The sequence below is a fragment of the Aquarana catesbeiana genome, linkage group LG08, assembly GCF_042186555.1.
Source record: "Aquarana catesbeiana isolate 2022-GZ linkage group LG08, ASM4218655v1, whole genome shotgun sequence".
In the NCBI taxonomy this organism is placed as follows: Eukaryota; Metazoa; Chordata; class Amphibia; order Anura; family Ranidae; genus Aquarana; species Aquarana catesbeiana.
In genome coordinates this window covers 167,607,743-167,629,205 of record NC_133331.1, presented here as the reverse complement: position 1 = coordinate 167,629,205, position 21,463 = coordinate 167,607,743, and the positions used below count along the sequence as shown (strand labels likewise).

The 21,463-nt window shown below is 40.2% G+C and overlaps 1 long non-coding RNA gene across 1 annotated transcript in view; it reads right to left on the bottom strand.

Annotated features, from left to right (window-relative positions):
• LOC141106161 (uncharacterized) overlaps positions 1 to 8,097 on the bottom strand; it is a 153,988-nt gene extending 145,891 nt beyond the window's left edge. The window contains exon 1 of the long non-coding RNA XR_012235685.1: positions 7,183 to 8,097. This is a non-coding gene — a long non-coding RNA (uncharacterized lncRNA). The remainder of the gene's footprint in view (positions 1 to 7,182) is intronic.
• Between the last annotated feature and the right edge of the window lie 13,366 nt (positions 8,098 to 21,463).

Below are 21,463 nucleotides of genomic sequence, written 5' to 3'. Positions count from 1 at the left end.
GCAATGGTCGGCCATTTCCATGTACTTTCTCAAGTGTTTTCATGGTAAGTTGCAAATGGGCTTTATGTTACCATTTTTTTTCATCTCTCAGGCCAATATATTCCTCAGGCTTCATTTACTTTGGCACTGTGAAACCTGCACTGATATGAGTTTAGATCAGTGTTTCTCAACTCCAGTCCTCAAGGTACCCCAACAGGTCATGTTTTCAGGCATTCCATTATTTTGCACAGGTGATTTGATCAGCTTCACTGCCTTAGTAATTACCACAGCCGTTTCATCTGAGTGAAATCCTGAAAACATGACCTGTTGGGGTGCCTTGAGGACTGGAGTTGAGAAACACTGGTTTAGATGACATTTCTAAACTCATATAAATGTATATATTGGTTTTTCATCTGAGCAGTTACGTAGACCCTCCAACCGAACCTATACAGATCCAAGTGATCTGGGAGGCATAAAAGTTGTTTATACAATACTTCTCAGATGACGGTCCCTGTGTTTAGAAAAGCTAAACACAGGAGTGCCAGTGTGAACGAGACCTAAAGACAAACCTGATACATTTAAAAACATTAACCTAATAACATATGTTACTTACAGGTAGTTATCTACCACTCTATAGTATAGAGTGATTTCACGTTCATTAGACCATTTGGTTATTTGCAGAACAGCTGTGTCTTTGAGGTTCCTACAGACATAGAATAAAGTTCCATTGACCTTGGTGCTACAGTCAGGATGGTCAATAACATATATTTAGGGTTTACCCAACCTTGCCAGACTTTTCCTGGCTGAGCCTTCTAGATGAAAATCCGATTGGCTAGGATGGATTTTGCAGAGCGAACATCATTGCTTATCGCCATGAGATAAGCAGCCTAAAAATGCATTTATATGGTTGGCCTTACACGGGGTTATGTTAAAAAAAAATGATCCACTTGTTTAAAGACTGTTCATTCACACTCATCAATAAATGAGATTTTTTCTTTTCTTTTGCTCAAATCATCTGAGTTATACCCTATGGGCTGGTAAAGCAGAATAAGCTTTTGATCCGAAGCCAAAATGAGAACGCAGAAGAAAAGCTGACATTTTTTACTCATTTGCCATGGTTGATCTTGCTTAACAGTGCATCAGCTTCATGACAATGTGCCCTTGCGTAAATGTAAAATACCAAGCTAAGGCTCAGAGCCAAGGATCTAAAGCAAGAAACATTTTCAAAATATAATTTTTCTCATACGACAAACTGTAGAGTCACTGTTAACTTTGGTCTCCAATTCAAAAAAAATCCCAAAGCTCAAGACAACTTTAGCAGTAAAATGTCAGACAGCTGAAACCGCTAACGCTTGTGACAATCCCATGTCAGGATGTAGAAGAAACAGCATGCTGCCCGCATAAAGGAGATTGGAGGATGCATAGGAAAAATGCTGTGATTGCCATCTACACCTTTTTAAATGTTATTATAACCAGTGGGTCACCTAAGATTATATCTGAACAGGTCACCGCCGGCATAAGTTAGCAATTGGACATGCTTACATGATAATACTGCCAAGACCATCCTATTTTTTACTTATTAACACATAGACATAAAAACTTTAATCACACGTATGTTCATGTCTACATTTATATGAATTCTACAGACTCTTCCAGCACCAGGATTATCACACAGAAACAACATAAACTTTTCACCTCAAAATAAGGGTGTCTGTCACAGTCTGAAGAAAGATATAGACAACGCATGTGTCAAATTAGGTAACACAGTGTGACAATAATCTGATATCTCTGGGCATTTTACACAGTTGAATAAAACTGGCCATACATGGTTTGAAATTTGGCTGGCTCAGCAGGGACCAGCCGAACTATGATCCATGTATGCCACTGTGGTTAAACAGTAGTCGATCTACCAATCCACTTCTGTTCAAGCGCGCTGTTGGAAATAAGCTGCTTGATCAGTGCTGCAGGTAGAAGACTGCAATGTTGATCTGTGTATTCTGACAGCAAGGGAGTCTGCCCGCTGTCAGAATACAATGACACAGCAGGGAGGATTCCCCCATCCACCTCGTGAAGATGGGGGAATCAGGTCATATTTGTTCGTTCAACCTGCCTGCTGCATGAAAAAAACGGACTTATCTATGAGCCTAAGACTGCCCATAAATGGGTCCTCTTTTTTTTTGATCAGCCAGAAGAAAAAGGAAAAAACTGACACCAGCTGACACTGACATCAACAATGGGGCACCATTTCTCCCACTGACAGCAAGGAATTCTTCACTGACAGCGCTGCAGCTGATCGAAAAATTTCCAACATTCCCAATCAACAGAAGTCTTGTTTTGTTAGATTGACTTCTATCACGTGGGAACAGTCATAGATGGGTTGAAGTTCGGCCCTGCTGAACTAGCCAAATTTCGATCCATCTATGGCAAGCTTAAGGCTGGCCTTACATTTTGTTTGAAAGTTTGGATGATTAAATTGGTTTTTAACCCACTTTCATAACTTTATATAAGCCCCTCTGTGTTCTAATAACATGTGCTCCTGTCCGTGTGTTTTATTTAAAAAAAGCTTCCTTTATCTTGTTTCACAGCGGTTCCCTGCGATCACCTTACCAGCTGTGTCTCCTCTCTTCCCGGCTGATAGATACAGCGGACGGGGCCGAGATTCCCCCGCTGATGTCATCCAAGACGTGAGGAGGAGAGGAAAGAGAGAGCCGGCCATCACATGATCACGGGGAACCGATGTGATATACGGTAAAGGAGGCAATTTTTTAAATAAAGCACACAGACAGGAGCATTTGTTATTAGAACACAGAGGGGTTTATATAACGTTTTAAAAGTAATGAGAGCAGCAGGAGCGTAGGGGGCTGGCACTGACACAGAGGTATACAGGCGGGCGGGGGGGGGGGGCGATGGACAGAGGAGCACATAGGAGGACAGGAGGCTGCGGATGACAGAGGCACATAAACTAACCACAGTGTCAGGGCTCAGCAGCCATGATACACCATGGTCAGTTTACAGAGGGTATAGCCAGGCAGGATCAGCCAGGTATTACAAGTGTTACAGGGGGCCAAATGACACAGCACAAGCACTGTGCTGTATAATATGCTTTAAAGGGACAGGATCCATTTTTTAGTTTTTTGGGATAACAAACGCTTTAGGTAAAAAAATCACTCCTCTGACCATTTGATGGAGCTTTAATGGGCTCGACTGATTTTGAACAACTTTTCGTTTGAGTACCAAGTCAATGTCTTAATTGTTGTTGAGCAGAATTGATGTAATGTTGCAAACACATATGACCAGTAATGATTTTTCTCGTCTGGGAGCAGAATTTTCCATCCTTGTCCTTCAACTTTTTTCACTCACTCTGACCATAACCAACTCTTAGATAGTCAAATGAATGTTCTGAAAACAACAGTTTTACAAAATTCTACAGGTGTAAGGCCAGCTTAAGAATGTAACCATGTTCATTAGCATATACAGCAGAGTTCTCCAAACTGTGGCCCCGGGGCCAGATGCGGCTCTTTGCTTGCCTTTACTCTGCCTTTGGGGCACTATTCATCCCACTGATGTGAGACACTATTCTGTCCACTAACACCAAAAATGTGGCATAATCCCTGCCACTGACATGAACAATGGGGCACCATTTCTCCCATTGACACCAATGGGGTACTATTCCTCTCCCTAATACCAAAGATGGGGTACTGTTTACTCCCACTGATGCCAGAAAAATTCTATTCCCTCTGGCCCCCTAAAGACTGAAGGACAGTAAACTGGCCCTTTGTTTAGAAAGTTTGGAGACCACTGGTATGCAATATCTAAAGCCATTTTTCCCCATTAGCTCAAGTAGGGATATATTAAAACCCATGCCAGTTTTTGTTTGCTGTCTATGTCTCATGTGGGAGCTTTCCTTTCACATCCTGTCCTGTAGGTACAGCAGAAAATATCTCTAAAGTGAGGGAAATCAGCCCTTAGACAGTTATCACTGGGACAAATGTCTCCATTGGAAGATTTCCCCTCAATAATTGTTCTGGTGACATCTCTAAATGCTTGATTTTCTCTCACGTCCATTCAACATGCAATCGTCAGTGGGTCAAATAAAGAGGATGACTCTCTCTAGTGGGGATAAAGATATATATATATATATATATATATATATATATATATAACCTTCAGAAGGGTGAATCTCCTAAATGTTGATGTTTTTTACTGCATGTTTTACTACTGAAATCTCAATAAATATTTGAGATTCTGTTTTTGGTGTGTTGGCCATTTTTCTGCTTATGGCTTTGTGTGGTATCTCCGTTGTCCGTGCACCTGGAGCTAGAAAGTTAAAGGTGTGGGATTGTTAGGAAATATCAGCAATAAACTTGACAGGGGTTCTAACCCTCTCAACACTCTATACGAAACAGCTTTAGACACACTTTAGGTAACGATGCAGGAGATTTGCCATCTACAGAATCATTAAAGGTTGCACTTGGCACCGGTGATGTCTATAAGGGTTAAATGCATTAACATCTTTTCTGCAGGAGATATGTAGTGTCAATCCCTGTAATGTATCATGATGTAGAAGGCAGGATGGCTCTGTGAAAAGGTTTCTTCCATTGAAGTTGCTGTTTTAAGCAGCAGTAGGTTTTGGTCCCAAAAATAACTTCAAAAGGAACTGTGGACAAGAGGTCACCATTCCTATCATTTTTACATAACATACTGCCCAAAGGTGAAGGATACATAGTAGTTACATCTCTGTTTAAGTGACGCTGTGGTCTGTGATAAGTCATCTAAAGGGACTGTATGTTTTTTAGTACTCCTACTACAGCATAAAAAGCAGTTGTCTCTAAAGAGTCCTATGTGTGACTGGTCTAGATGTTCTAGGGATCAAAAACATAGCAAAATGCTGTCCTAATATTAGGCTCTTGAGGAGCTCTCCAAAGCATGCTGGAAACCTGTAAGTTCTCATACATACCGGCAACATTTTGCATAATTTTTTCAGCTTTTATTAGGCCTACAGTTAATAGTTATAATGTAAGCATCCAATTTTATTGTACCATAAATACTTACAAGAGTGCCAGAACTGCTCCATTTTGATGAAACTATCTGCTACAAACGTTTTTGGGCTCCGGCAGCATTGAAAATGCAAGTCAATAAGTACACTGAATGAAGTTTTGGAAGCACTTATTTAGCGTCAACTATGATATTCACAACCTCTTGGGGACAATTATATTAGATACTCCAGTATGCACCTGAAGTTACTTTAAAAAGCTGAAAAAATGTTTAATGGTATGCTAAAGCTTGCTAAATCTATATAGGCACAGGCAAGCTTTGATGAGCATTTTTATTATAAACGTCCAAAGGAATGAGCCCTGAGGCATCATTTTCCTGACATTGTACTTTACAGACCTGTTGCATAATCACTCTTGTGGCAATAAACATTTCTGCTTTGTGTCACTCACACATCAGATGTTACGGAATGCTTCACAATTTGTGGCTGGAGCATGTATTTATCCAAATGAATTTGACAACGTGCTTGGACAATTCAGAAAAGACTTTGAGTTTTGTTATTCTTATGTATCTAACTTCTCTAATTGAATTGACAATCATATAGAATAAACGCAATAAAAACCACAGCCTGCTCATTCCATAAAACATGCTATCGCCTACAGAAGATAAATATAAGGCTTTTATTGATAGATGTTCTCCTAGGAGCTTGATAGTTATGATAGATGTTTAAATTTCAAGACTCCTTGATATCACAACGCATGCATTGACACACAATTTTGTAATGCGCTGTAACTTTTTTTTTACTTTAAAATGTGAATTTTCCTCTTTTTATTGTTTGTTCTATCATAGAGCACTCAAGCACATTACAGAACTTTGTCATGCGCTGTGATTAAATGCAACTGGCCCTTTTTTTTTTTTTGGTGCGCACCAACATAAGTCACTATTGAAAACAATGGCATTTTGTTTGAATTTACATTTAATTGCATTGAACAATATAGTTCAACACTGGTTGTGTGAATGAGCCCTTATTCCATGCCAGCCTTTTTCAACCTTTCTACTCCAGAGGACCTCTCAGGTCTCAGGGATCCGCTGCTAAAATGGATTCATCAGAAGGCAGAAGAAAAAAATGCCAGTTACTTTGGTGATCAGTGGAAAAAATGCCCCCCTTACAGTGGTGCTACAAATACTACCTTTACAGACAGCTAAAAAGAACTTTGGTGTCATGCTACTGGTTCTGCAAGTCATCGGACTCGGAACTATCCAGAAGGATAAATTGTAGGTCAATCAGCCACAGCTCAAGGAACCCCTAGCAACCTTTCAGGGAACCCTAGAGTTCCATGACACCCTGGTTGAGAATGGCAGCTCTAAGCATTTCCAACCACTGAGGAACTGGAGATCTCAACATAACCCATCATCTGCTGATCATGTAGTTCTTCAACACCTGGAGTGACATATATTGCCCAAATTTATTCAATGAAAGAAGAGATCCACATGCCATATGGTATAGATGGTTAGTATAAAGAATTGCCTGTCCCAAAAAAAAAAAACTAGGGGATTGATTTACTAAAACTGGAGAATGCTAAATCTGGTGCTTCTAACTTCAGCTTGTTCAATTAAGTTTTGACAATAAAGCCTGGAAGCTGATTGGTTTCTATGCAGCGCTGCAGCAGATTTTGCACTCCCCATCCTTAGTAAATCAACCCCTAGTAGTCAATGCACTCTAGGACATAACAATAGGCAACACTGATGAAACCCACAATGAAGACACATGTTAAAATGAAGGCTGTAGATAAAGACATCACCACAACAGGTTACTCCTTGTAAAGCATTAAATTAATAACACAGGTAAACGATTTCTAACATGTTCTTACGGAGACCCATTTCACAACAGCTGTGAATTGCCTGCAATCTAAAATTACTATGGTAACCATGTCAGTATTCATCGCAATTAGAACTTTTTACACTGTAATCAAACTTTTTTTTTTTTTACCATAACTTTTTTAAAAGAACACCTCAGGCACGAATGCCACTGTAACGGATATAATTACAGCGGAAATAACGTTGAGCGTATAAGTGGATCAACTTTTTCGCAAAGAACAAAAAAACAGCGCATTCCCCAGCTGAAGGCGGTGTGTCATGTACAGATATCAGTTGCTTTTCATTCAATATTTGAAGAAAGCAGAAAGGTGTAATAAGTAAATATGTACAGACCTCTTCCAGCAGTTGGTCAACTCTTCCCAAAATAGCTGTCTCCATTTGGTCTGCGGAGACTAAGGCAGATAGCTGAGTGTATCGCAGCTTCTCTAAATCAGAAACCCTGGACTGTAGGTCAGAAGTTCTACACAAAACCAGGAGACTAAGGAGCAGGGAAAATACTGATACAAGGGCAAACCCGCATCCCAAGAGTGCAGGGAACCTGCTGCACTTCCCATAGTCCTCTGTCCTACAGGGGATGTTCTTACAACTCCTAGAGAAGGCACTACTGTGGCTAACAGCACCTTTCCACACTTCCTTCCCCTCCATGCTGCCCAGAGGAACAATAAATAAATAAATAGAATAAATAATCCACAATCTTAATCCAAGGAGCAGAATCCAGAATTTATGGCTGGCGGTCAATCTACCCAGGTGGATCAATAGCAGCTGGTCAGTAGATGCCAAGTAGGTTACAGGAATGAGGCTGGGAGATGCAAATAAATAGATGTCTGCTGCTTTTATATTCCCAAGGAATAAACTATAAGAAAAAAAAAAAAGGAAAAAAAAAAGTTTTTGGAAAGTTCTGTCCCGTTGCTGTTCTTTGTAATTTCCTTCCTTGTCTTTGTGAACTTCACTGAGTTGTGAGAGTTGTAAATAAGTCACACATAAAAGTCCCCATTAGGAAGGTGTAATTCTCAACTGGCTGGGAGCTGTGCTGCGACTGATCCTCTCTCCTGTGTAACATGACACACACTGCTCTCTCCTTGTGAACTGCAGGGATCAGATGAGCCAGCTGGATCACCCCCCCTCTGTGTAACCTCCTCCACTCCTCCTTGCACACTCTCAACTGACTTATTTATTTATGCAAAGTGCCTGGGAGGGGATCCGACCATGGGACATCCTATCCCACCACCCTCCTAAATCCCCCAGAGCACCTCTCATCAGCTTCCCTCCAGCTTTGAAGTGATACCCACTGCAGATATATATAGGAGACAGCAGGAAGGGTTTGTAAATCCAGGACTTTTTTAATTCCTGCCTAGCAGATAGGCTGACATCACATCAAAAATCAACCGATGCAATTATAAAAAAAAGTTAGCCGCAACTTTTCCAATTTTTTTAAATGAAAATAAAATAGAGCTCTCTGTTTATTACATGTACTTATATAGCACCATCTATTTACACAGAAATTTACATACTATACTAAACTACTACTATTGTACAGGTACTTATATAGCACCATGAACTTATGCAGCGCTTTACATATACTATATTCTATAGGTACTTATAAAGCACTAGCATTTTACATATATATATTGCACAGTCACATCAGTCCCTGCTGTCATTGAGCTTACAATCTAAGGTCCCTAACTACCATTCATACATACACAGAAGCCAATTAACCTACCAGCATGTCTTGGGATTGTGGGAGGAAAGCAGAGTGCCCAGAGGAAACCCATGCAGGCATAAAGATAACATGCAAACTCCAGACAGGTAGTGTGGTAGTCAGGATTCAAACCAACAACCCTAGCGTTGCCAGGGAGAAGCGCTAACCACTGAGCCACTCTGCTTACTCCATTCAACTTTCCTTACCCTGGCAGGTTTAGAATAATTGCCATATAGTGGCCATACATGGCCAACAATTTTATATACGATTGTATTGTCGTACAATTTATTATTTGGGAGAAAAACATGATCGGAAGAGCGGGATGTCAAAAAGATACGCCTAATGAACATATTAATCGATCTACTTTCCTACTAATGCATTTTTCGATCAGAGTAATTTGGAGTGTGGGAGAAAACCAAAGTGCCCAGAGGAAACCCACACAGGTATAAAGAGAACATGCATACTGCAGGCAGGTAGTGTGGCGGTTGGGATTTGAACCAATGACCCTAGTGCTAGCCAGGCAGAAGTGATAACCACTGAGCCACTCTGCTTGCTCCATTAAACTTTCCTTACCCTGGCAGGTTTAGAATAATTGCCATATAGTGGCCATACATGGCCAACTATTTTATATGCGATCGTATTGTCGAACAATTTAATATTTGGGAAAAAAACATGATCCGAGGATGTCGAAAAGATATAACTAATGAACATATTAATTGATCTACTTTCCTACTAATGCATTTTCCGATCAGAGTAATTTTGATTAAATCGATCAGTTTTGCTCAGTATGTGTCTTTTTGATAATTTATAGATTTGATCATATTATCTGATTCTCTGAAGAATTGTTCGATCAGTTTGTTATGTGTATGGCCACCATTACAGTGCGGTAGCATTGGGTTCAATTCCCCCTCAGGGATGTGATCTACTATAAACCCCCTATTTATACTCGTGTTTTTCTTTACACCTGCCTACGCCCAAAACGGACAATGCTATTCTTTCCAATTGTCCCTGCTCACACATGTACGCTCAGTCGCCTGATATTATAATTATTGATAGTTAGAATACCCTCTGCGCAATAATCTAAGACAAAAAACACATAATATAGTTGTCAATAAGTTGCCACCTGCAGTGACGTATTCCCACATCTGGACAAAATATTCCTACTACTCAAACGGAAAATCACTCAAAAAGAAGAAGTTCTGCTTTTCTGCTTTTCACACTTGTACGACTCTAAAGTTGTGGGACTTTGGAGTGCAACTTTGATGCAACTTTGGATGGGTGCGACTTGGATGTGATTTTGGACCCACTGTTGCACCACTGTTGCATGTAAAACATTCAGATACGATTTTCATGCAACTTTTGAGGGTTAACATGGAAGTCTATGGCCGTGAAGTTGCTTGAAAGTCGGACCAAAGTAGTGCATGAACTTGACTGGCCTGCACAGAGTCCTGATCTCAACCTGATAGAACACCTTTGGGATCAATTAGAGCAGAGACTGAGAGCCAGGCCTTCTCGTCCAACATCAGTGCCTGATCTCACAAATGCGCTTCTGGAAGAATGGTCAAACATTCCTATAGACACACTCCTAAACCTTGTGGACAGCCTTCCCAGAAGAGTTGAAGCGTTAGAGCTCTAAAGGGTGGGCCAACTCAATATTGAACCCTACAGACTAAAGCCTCGTATACACATCGGGAAATGTGTGATGACAGGCTGTTGGCGGAAAATCCGACCGTGTGTATGCTCCATCGGACAATTGTTGTCGGATTTTCCGCGGACAAATGTTGGATCACAGGTTTTAAAATTTTCCGCGGACAAATGTTTGTTGTCGGACTTTCCGATCGTGTGTACACAAGTCCCTCTGCTAAAAGTCCAAAGTGCAAACACGCATGCTCGGAAGCAAGGACGAGTCAGAAGCGGTCAGTCTTGTAAACTAGCGTTCGTAATGGAGAATTAACATTCGTGACGTGGCAAATTATGAAATCTCCAAATGCAGCTCACATTCTCTTCTTCTTTAATGGGATAATAATGAAGCTGCTTTGCTGGTGATACTGATGGAGTTATTGCAAACAAATTTTCAAAGGCTTTTTTTTTTCTAGTGATATCAAGAATATTTTTTTTTTTTTATTATTATTTTTTTTTGGGCAAGTTACCACAACACCATTATCCTGTAGTTTTTAAGATCAAAGATACAACTATGTTGGTGTCCCTTGTCAATTTTACATTGTATTTTTTTAAATGTAACTGCCTATTCCCAAACTGTCATTTGAAGTAAAATAGCCAAGTATTATTCTCCACAATTTTTTTATTGTGCATTAAAAAAAGAAAACAAATAAAATTAGACATGCTATCTGCCAATAGAACTTAACCAAAAAGTGCATTCTATGCATCCAAAAATATAGAAAATATACCAAATCAAATCATTATTATTCAACCAAAAAAATAATATCAATAACTCCAAGGCCAATAATAAATAACACGTTATCTCTTCCGATTCCGTAACATGTCTGGTTGACGAACGGCCGTTCGGAAACTAACTGAAAAGCGCGAAATAAAACAATTCAAAATGAAAAGCACGAATCAACACTCACCAAACTTCTACTAACACAAAATTAGCAGAAGGAGCCCAAAGGGTGGTGCTAAAGAGCTGAAAAACAACGTAGTACGTCTCTACGTTCGCATTTGTTGCCCGATAATTCCTTGCTGTTTGTATGCAAGACAAGTTTGGGTCAATGCCCTTTGGACAAAAGTCCACGGTTTTGTTGGCCAACAATCCGATTGTGTGTACAAGGCTTAAGACTGGGATGCCATTAAAGTTCATGTTCGTGTAAAGGCAGGTGTCCCAATACTTTTGATAATATAATGTATATGTATACAGTATATACATATGGTTTATACACAAATTCTACAAACAGACCAGGTATTTAATATTTATTATAGGTATTTATATAGCACTAACAATTTACACAGTGCTTTACATATAGTACATTCACATCAAACCCTGCCCAAGGAGTGTACAATCTAAGGTACATATGTGCATTTGTTTTCTCTATCAACAGTAGGCTAGGCTCACACTTTGCGTCTTCTGTTTGATGTATTTCTAAGCCTTTTTCATCTGCTTTTAATGTGTTTTTAATCAACTTTAATCACACATGGAGTGAAATGAATCTATGGCCAGCCTAAAATCTGCTAAACTCTCTGGAATGATATACTAAAGCTTGCCATACACTTTTAGTTTTTTTTTTTTCTTATTTCAGTCACTGGGCTGAAAAAACAAAAACAAAAAAAAAAAACAAACAGGTTCCTTCATCCACACAAATGAAGTGGATGGAGGAATCCCCCACACCAGAACGTTGTATTCTAAAAAGCAGCACCCGCTACAGTCAGAATACACTGATCAGTGACTGCAATTGCTGATCGAGGAAGATTTTCCAACATATCCCTTTAACAGAATTTGATCAAACAATTGACATCTGTCGATCAGTGACTGAAATACACCGACTGAAATCCAGCCAGTCCTTGCTGCACTGGCTGACTTTCGATCAGCGTATGGCAAGTTTAAGGAAGAAGATTTTATCCAGGTCTGTGTCCATTTGAACCATCTATGGCCAGCTTAAGAGTACTTATAAAAGATACCACTATCCCTTACCATAAACCTAAAATTAAAGAAGAACAATAGGCAAAACTTTTTTTTTTTAATTTAGGATAGAGCAAGTGGAAAGTTATAACGCATGGCAGATTTTTTTTTCGCCATCTGTGTCCATTGCAGAGATTTACCTTCACTTCCTGTCAAAGACAAACAGGAAGTGAGAGGAAATTCCTGCAAATTACAGGAATTCCTTGGGGACCCCCAGGTCACAGAAACTAGTGTCCCCATTGGAAGATTTCCCCTCTATTACTTTTCTGGGGACGACCAACCCAAAATTTGAGATTTTCTTTAACTTTCAGTGATAAAAGTAAACAGAACAATAGAGAGGGTGAATCTCTTGCGATGATGCAAAGCATCATGGCCAGGTAATGTGTACTCAGCCAATCCACACCATCTCTGCTTGTAGGCCGGCCATTGGGGGCTCTGCCTGTGTAAAAGGAACCAAATGGCTAAAGTTTGTGCATGTTGTGCATTCAAACTGGCACCCATGTACAGAAACTCTGCAGTATAAACCAATCTATAAAAGTATAAAAGGATAACTGAAAGTGTACGTATATCCCACAAATAAAAGATTAAAAAAGCAAGTAGCATAGCAGCAAGTAAAATAATATTTAAAATGTATTTTACAAATAAAGACCTCCTACCCAGTGTGAGACAGAGTCTCTGCTTAAAAGAGCTTACAATTCAGAGAAAAGTGATGGCATTATGTGATAGCTGACGGTATTGTGAGCTAGTTGATGGTATTTTAAGGCTCTTTTTCAGGTCTTAACAAAGGCTGTTATTCATTTCAAAAAAACATTGTTGGGGATTAATCTCCCGCATCAAACATGCATTGCACAATGCCACCAGTTGAGATAATATTTGCTTCTAAATTCTGGAGGTCCTGCTGCATGCAGAGGAGGTGTTAAACAAGGAGAAAACAGCCCATACTGATATGACACACATACTAAATTAAGAATTAAAGTTAATAAAGGATAAAAACAAAAGACATTCATAAGAACAGAAAAAAAAAAAGACGTAACAACTGATTGGATCATGCATTTTATTAAAATTTATGAAATGTTACATTCACTATGCGTAGAGCATTAGTTTAGCAGGAATAGTGACAACACTATTGTGTTAGAATCCAGGAATCTGCAAAAGAAAATGTGGTTTTGCACATGTATAAGACCCCTTTCACACTGAGGCAGTTTTCAGGCGTTTTAGTGCTAGAAATAGCGCCTGTAAAGCACCTGAAAACCGCCTCTCATTCATTTCAGTGTAACTTTTCACACTGGGACGGTGCGCTTGCGGGACGTTAGGAAAATTCATGCAAGCAGCATCTTTGGGGGTGATTTGGGAGCGGTATATACACCACTCCCAAATTGCCCTGCCAATTGAAATGAATGGCCAGCTCTTCCAAGGCGCCTTAAAAGCGCTTTGGAAGTGCCAAAACACTTTTAACCCCTTCTTCGGCCGCTAGCGGGGGTTAAAAGCGCCGACAAGCGCCACTAAAACAGCAGTAAAGCGCCGCTAAAACGAGCACCATTTTACCGCTAACACACGTGCAACCCCAGTGTGAAAGGGCTCTTAAGTGCACAATCCCAAATAAAACATCACAATAAGAGCTTTATAGTTGCTGAAAATACACCACACTGGTATGTGTTGATTAAAATCTCTGACGTCAATGATGTCAATAACATGCCCTAAGTTACAATAACACCAGTTATGTGCTAGACAGTGCTTGCAACACAAAACAATAAGTGAATACATGAACTGCTACCACAAAAAGTATAAATAAATAATAATAAATGCTCAGTCCATAGTAGTATAATTTCTGTGTTCGATATTCCACAAATAAAAATGATAGTCCATAAGAAAGTGAAGATGACACTTGTGTCTTGACACCAGAAATTGCCTCTTGTCATGCTCTATCACCACGTGCTCCTGTAAATCAATCCGCACTCACCAGATTGTATTGACCTCCTTGTTGTACAACAAGAAAAGTCACTCAAGGACCAAATTATACTGCTGAATGGATCATACCACCAGAAATGACGCACAAAGAGTTCTTTTGTCATCACGTGAGGTCCTCAGAAGTTGCTTCATAAGTCGCGTGATGATGGAATGCATTAAGTGGAACTCTCAGTGCGTCATTTCCGGTCCAGGTGGAACGCACGCGAACTGATAGGTGACTGGACAGATTGGGTACACATCATTTTGTATGTTTTTGGGTGTCAGCGATTGTTTTTACCAATAAACCAGCGGTTTTCCACACTATAAGAGGTTCCCTCTTTTCTCTTTGTTAATTTTTAGTTCCTGGCCATTTGGGCTATTGGAATACTGGTCCGTTTGTCAATGAGGAGAGGACACCCATCCCAGCCATCCATCCAGTGGTAAGATCTGGCCCTTGAGTGACCACAAAGTGTGGCTGATTTTCGTTGTTGTACAACAAGGAGGTCAATACAATCTGGTGAGTGCAGACTGATTTACACGATCACGTGGTGATAGAGCATGACAAGGGGCGATTTCTGGTGTCGAGACACAAATGTCATCTTTACTTTCTTATGGACTGTCATTTTTATTTGTGGAATATCGAAATTATATTACTATGGACTGAGCACTTATTATTATTTATTCATACATTTTGTGGTAGCATTTATTGTGTTCACTTATTGTTTTGTGTTGCAATCGTTGTCTGGCACATAATTGGTGTTATTTGTAACTTATTTCAGTTGGTTTGGGATAGCTGCTGCACTATAGGGGGTGAATTGACGCAAGTGGTTATTTTATTTTACTTATTTAATAACATGCTCTCCCTGTTCTGCTAAAAGCTGATTTGCAGTTAGTTCCCATTGCAACATGATTCTGTGCTGTGCAACCTCCCTCTCAAGCTTCAGTGTGTGTAGGCAGGACAATGATGGGAAGCTGAAAACATGGAATATAATAATCTATATTTAAATAGATTTGCATTTAAAATAAAACTTTAGAGGCGGAGCTATCAGGTAGCCAGGTACATAATAATGCTAGGATGAATGTTATATCCACTGGCCAGATATCCTGTGACCTTAGCATACGTTTAAAGCATGAGTGCTCAACCTGTGGCCCTCCAGATACTGCAGAACTATTATTATTATTATTATTATTATTCAGGATTTATATAGCGCCAACAGTTTACGCAGCGCTTTACAATATAAAAGGGAGACAATACAGTTATAATATAATACAATACAATACAATAGGATTAAGAGGGCCCTGCTCAGAAGAGCTTACAATCTAATAGGGTGGGGTAGGTGGTACAAAAGGTTGTAACTGTGGGGAATGAGCTGGTGGAAGTGGTAGGAGATTAGTTGGAGACGTGATAGGCTTTCCTGAAGAGATGAGTTTTCAGGGATTGCCTGAAGGTAGCAAGAGTAGGGGCTAGCCGGATAGATGGAGGTAGCGAGTTCCAGAGGATGGGAGAGGCTCTGGAGAAATCCTGGAGACGAGCATGGGAGGAGGAGATGAGAGAGCTTGAAAGCAGGAGGTCTTGAGAGGAGCGGAGAGGACGATTTGGGTGATATTTGGAGACAAGATTAGTGATGTAGCTTGGGGCAGAGTTGTGAATGGCTTTGTATGTTGTGGTTAGAATTTTGAATTTAATTCGCTGGGTGATTGGGAGCCAGTGTAGGGATTGAAGTAGAGGGTTGGCAGACACTGAGCGGTTGGTAAGGTGGATAAGTCTGGCAGCAGCATTCATGATAGACTGAAGAGGGGATAGCCTATGGAGCGGTAGGCCAATGAGAAGGGAGTTGCAATAGTCAAGGCGAGAGATAACAAGGGAGTGAATGAGGAGCTTGGTGGTTTCATTTGTTAAAAAAGGGCGAATTTTAGAGATGTTACGGAGGTGAATTCTACAAACTTTTGACAATGATTGGATTTGAGGCTGAAATGACAAGTCGGAGTCTAGGATTACACCTAGTACCCTGGCGTGAGGGGAGGGACTGATGGTTGCATTGTTGATTTTGATGGAAAAGTCATGGAGGGGGGCACGGGCGGGGGGGAACTACAAGTCCCATCATGCCTTTGGGCGTCATTTTTGTAACTGTCAGCCTTGCCATACCTCATGAGGCTTGTAGTTCCTCAACAGCTGAAGTTATAGTGCTTCTCTTAGACTCTAAGGGGTGTATTTGTTAAAAAAAATGCATAGCTATTTGATCTATGAAACTACATGTACATTTGTTCTGTGTGAATGGGGCCAAAAAACTATTTTATCAGGCTATTTTCACTTCAGATTGAATGTTTTTTTAATCATACAGTGTAAAACCAGGAAAATATCTTATTATGGCCACTAGATGGAGCTGATGAGGTATTTTCATGAATTACTCTTCTGTATGAACGAAAAACATCCACAGGATGAATAGCCTGTAGCCTGTATGGCCAGTATCTGGCCATAGGATATAACATTCATCCTAGCGTTATTCTGTACCTGGTTGCCTGATGGTATTCTTATGATCATCATCTCCATCTATTTGCCTGATCTATTCTAGAGTAAATGAATGAACAACATCCGACTAGGAGATAAAATGGCTTAATAACATTTGTTTTTACCCCTATTCGCACAAAACAAATGTACATGCAAGTTATTGTGTGAATTGTATTTACTGTAATAATGATGACTATTCATTTTAATAGGTTAGCAGTGCACCCTAACACATGGAAAAACAGACCTACCCCAATTTTCTAATGAAGTTCACTGCAATGCATAGATTAAAATCTGAGCATTGCAGTGCGCTACAGTGCAAGCACTATTTGGTTTTGTTGCCTAGATGTGTTGGGGGTTCTGTTTTAAATGACAAAGTACAGCATTTTGCCTGTGGGACTTTAAATGAGGTATGACACAGCCAATAAAAATGATGGAAATTTATTACATATAATACAAATAGGTCATCTAAAAGGTATGTACCATGTGACCAACCAAAGTGACCCAACTATACAAGTACAATCAATAATAATATACAACATTGTACAGAAATTCATAATAAATGTGACATCATAGATAAGCTGACTTGTTTCATGAGTATGTTCTCACTTCTTCAGGGGTTGATGTATGAACACGTATCTGTAAAATAAAATGATTGAAATGTATAACATGGATAATAACCATAAATACACTACATAATGTGGGGAACAAATGGGAAAATCCATACATGCAAATATTGCTGTTTCTCTGCTTAAAATTAATTACACTACAATGCACTGCGTGTATTGCAGTGGACACACATTTCAATGTCCTTTACCGCAACTTGATCATGTGAATGGGCCTTTAATGATTTTTCTATGTGTTCAAGCACTCTGGTGGTGAGCCTTTGTTGCAACAAGGAACCCCACTATCTGCTGCAACAGAAAATGTAAACAGCAGGAAGATCTTTTCTTTCTTTCTTGTGAGGACAGGAAGTTTAGGAAAGTAGCAATGAGAGAGCAGGAGTCAGCTGCATTGAAAGTTGTAAGCTCTGGGGTAAAACTTTTAACAAATCGTTTACATGGGGTGATTATTTTTTTTGCGCTCAATGTGTTAAGCTAAAGAACTCTGAGGGTTAAATACTACTTCCCACGAGAAACAAGTCAGTAACTGACTCAACTCACCAGGCTCCAATTATAACTGAACATAGAATAGCAATGATCCAGTTAGAAGAATGCCAATTCATGAATTCCTGGTTTTCCTGAATATTTCAATATTGATCTGCCTGATTTGGGGAGAACTACACAAATAAGGAACCATGTGATCATGATTCAGGAATTGCATGATTGTCTACTGATTGGCTGATCTGTTCGGCAGGCAGTGACTCCGATATCCACTCTCTTGCAGAGTTATGGCAGCTGAAGGATCTTCAGCATTCAGCCTCTGAACACTGTAGTGACATAGGAACTGTGGGTGGAACTATAGTGCAGATGGGAACAAGGCACCTGACACCCCAGCAAGTGTAATGAATGCTAAAGATACTTTGTAGATTTGTATGACAGTGAAAACATGTCACTGCCACCCAAACATATATGATTTGGTTATCTTTTTTTGCAGGGGCCTTTTTTTTTTTTTTTTTTGACAACACAGTTTTGCAACTTTGACATGTGTTAGTAAAACTGTACATATCATCACAACTACCAGGTGAATTATACCTTGTTTTTAACATGACAAATTGGATTTTATTTTGTGGTAAATATTTTTTATCAAAAGAAAATTGGCCCAAAATAGTAAAAAAAAATAAAATAAATGTAGCTGTATATTTTCCCTGACTATCGCAGCGATACCGCATTTGTGTATGTTATTTGTTGTTTGTACCCATAGAAGGGCCCAGAAAAATAGTGTACATTTTGATTTTTTATCCTGTCTAAACACTGACACTAACAGTGATACTAAATAAAAACCTGAAAAAAAAAACCACTGACTCTGACCATAAACTTTGACCCTCACCTCAACCCTAACTCTAACCTTGACACTGACCTAGATCAAACCCTGATCTAGCTATTTTAGCTTTATTTATTTATTTTCATTTACAATGTTCTCCTCTAGCAAGCAGAAAAACATACAATGATTTTTTTTCTCCATTCAAGAGAAGAAAATAACAAGAGTTGTACAGTGACTGGTCACTGTGATAGCCAATCAGGTGTTATCACAGTGATCAGGTGATCGGAAAGCAGGTTGGTTCTTGATCATTTGTACAAGACTTGGAGTTGTCATTGACAGTAAGATCTCTGTGTTGGAAGCATGTGCTCAGTACAAACACCGTGGCACATACATGCTGCCCCATGGAAAAAGACTCATTTCCATGAGACTGCTTATATGCATACGCTTATTTGGAAGGGGTTAAACAAAAAACAATAACCCCTCTACCCAAAAAAAATGTAAATCCATTGTTAATCACATTATCCAGAGATGTAGATACATGCCAATCACGATGACCAACTCCCACTGACCTGCACTCTCCCGACAGCCTGCTGTCTCTAAATGACACCTCCTGGGTCTGTAGCTGAATGTAAACAAAGGGTGGGGTTTTCCCAGGTGACAACGTTAGCCAAATGTGGTATAACTTGATCAGATCCTAAGGGTCTGGTTTGGAATCTGCGGGTTCAGCACTTTTTTTGCACGGGGTTCCCCTTAAAAGACACTCAGCATCCTCAGTTGCTAGAATGCAAGTAACCATTTTTCATGGGATCCCCCTTATAATCAACAACAGATTTGTATCTAGGATAATGGTCTGATATGGGTGAAGAAGTTCCCCTTTGTTTACTACAGAATGAAGATGGATTGTAAATGTCATTTAGCAGCAGTTTACATCGTATTTTTTCTTTGTAAATGTCACTTATGTATTAGTAAATTTCACAGGTGCACCGCTTCATAGGCAGGTTTAAAGTCTATTTACTGTACACTCTACAGGTTTTTGTTATCTTAATGCAGAGAATACATTAAAGTGGTTCTTCAGTCATTTCTGCAAAAATTAAAAGTCTGCCTGGTATTTCTTTTTTTCCTCGTTTACAGTATTTGGGTCCCTGGCACTGGCATGTTAACTGTGGGTAGCTGGCTGTGACTGCTTGTGGCTCCACAGCCGTCTTCCCACTGTGCATGCACAAGCCACGCTACATTTTGTGAATGGTCCTGGAGCCTTCTGGGGCCTGTGACATATCCGCTAGGATTGCCTAGGCAAAACTAGTTACTCGTTTCCAAATATGGCAGAGGAGGGAGGTAGGAAGAGCAGAACTTTTGGGTGAAGTCCTGCTTTGCCTAGGCCAGGGGTGCTCAACCTGCAGGCCACATGTGGAGCCCTCTGATGTAGCCCGCCGTCTCAAAGCACGGAAGCGCATGCCAATGCTCTGGGATTGGCCCGCTCAATGGGTTGCCGAGCTGCCATTCCAGAGCAGAGTGCATGAAGCCGGCGTCAGCAGCAGAGGAAGGTGGCTGCAGAGGGAGCAGGAACCGCATAAGCTGATGCTTCCTCTGTAGCGCCGGCCCCAGTTCCAGACAAAGTGATACTAAATGCACTTGGGAGACCCTGAAAAATAAAATGTTGGTAGTTGCAAATTTATATGTCGCACAATATTTGCACAGTTATTTATCAAACGTGTATTTTCAGGATAAAATACAGTAAAATTAATGTTAGTGCAAGCACAATATAATATCCAATTTTCCAACATAAAAGACTGGGTTGCATTGAGTAAATAGGAACTAAACATCTCAAGTTTTAAAATTGTACACGCTTGTGAAATCGCAACAAGCCATGGTACTCAAATTTCTCTATAGGCGATGCTTTTAAAGCCTTTACAATTCACCAATTCAGCATTACCTGTGAACTCTGGCCCTAGAATTATTGCTCTCACTCTGATGTTCACAACAATACCTCAAGTGTGCCACAAATTATGTTACATACAGTATCTCACAAAAGTGAGTACACCCCTCACATTTTTGTAAATATTTTATTCTATCTTTTCATGTGACAACTTTGAAGAAATGACACTTTGCTACAATGTAAAGTAGTGAGTGTACAGCTTGTATAACAGTGTAAATTTGCTGTCCCCTCAAAATAACTCAACACACAGCCATTATTGTCTAAACTGCTGGCAACAAAAGTGAGTACACCCCTAAGTGAAAATGTCCAAATTTGGCCCAAATTTGTCAATATTTTGTGTGGCCACTATTATTTTCCAGCACTGCCTTAACCCTCTTGGGCAAGGAGTTCACCAGAGCTTCACAGGTTGCCACTGAGGTCCTCTTCCACCCCTCCATGACGACATCATGGAGCTGGTGGATGTTAGAGACCTTGTGCTCCTCCATCTTCTGTTTGAGGTTGCCCCTCCTGCAGATGCTCAATAGGGTTTAGGTCTGGAGACATGCTTGGCCAGACCATCACCTTTACCCTCAGCTTCTTTAGCAAGCCAGTGGTCCTCTTGGAGGTGTGTTTGGGGTCGTTATCATATTGGAAGACTGCCCTGTGGCCCAGTCTCCGAAGGGAGGGGATCATGCTCTGCTTCAGTATGTCACAGTACATGTTTCCTTCAATGAACTGTAGCTCCCCAGTGCCGGCAGCACCCATGCAGCCTCAGACCATGACACTCCCACCACCATGCTTGACTGTAGACAAGACACACTTGTCTTTGTACTCCTCACCTGGTTGCCGCCACACATGCTTGACACCATCTGAACCAAATAAGTTTATCTTGGTCTCCAGTAGTCCATGTACTTAGTCTGCTTGTCTTCAGCAAACTGTTTGTGGGCTTTCTTGTACATCATCTTTAGAAGAGGCTTCCTTCTGGGACAA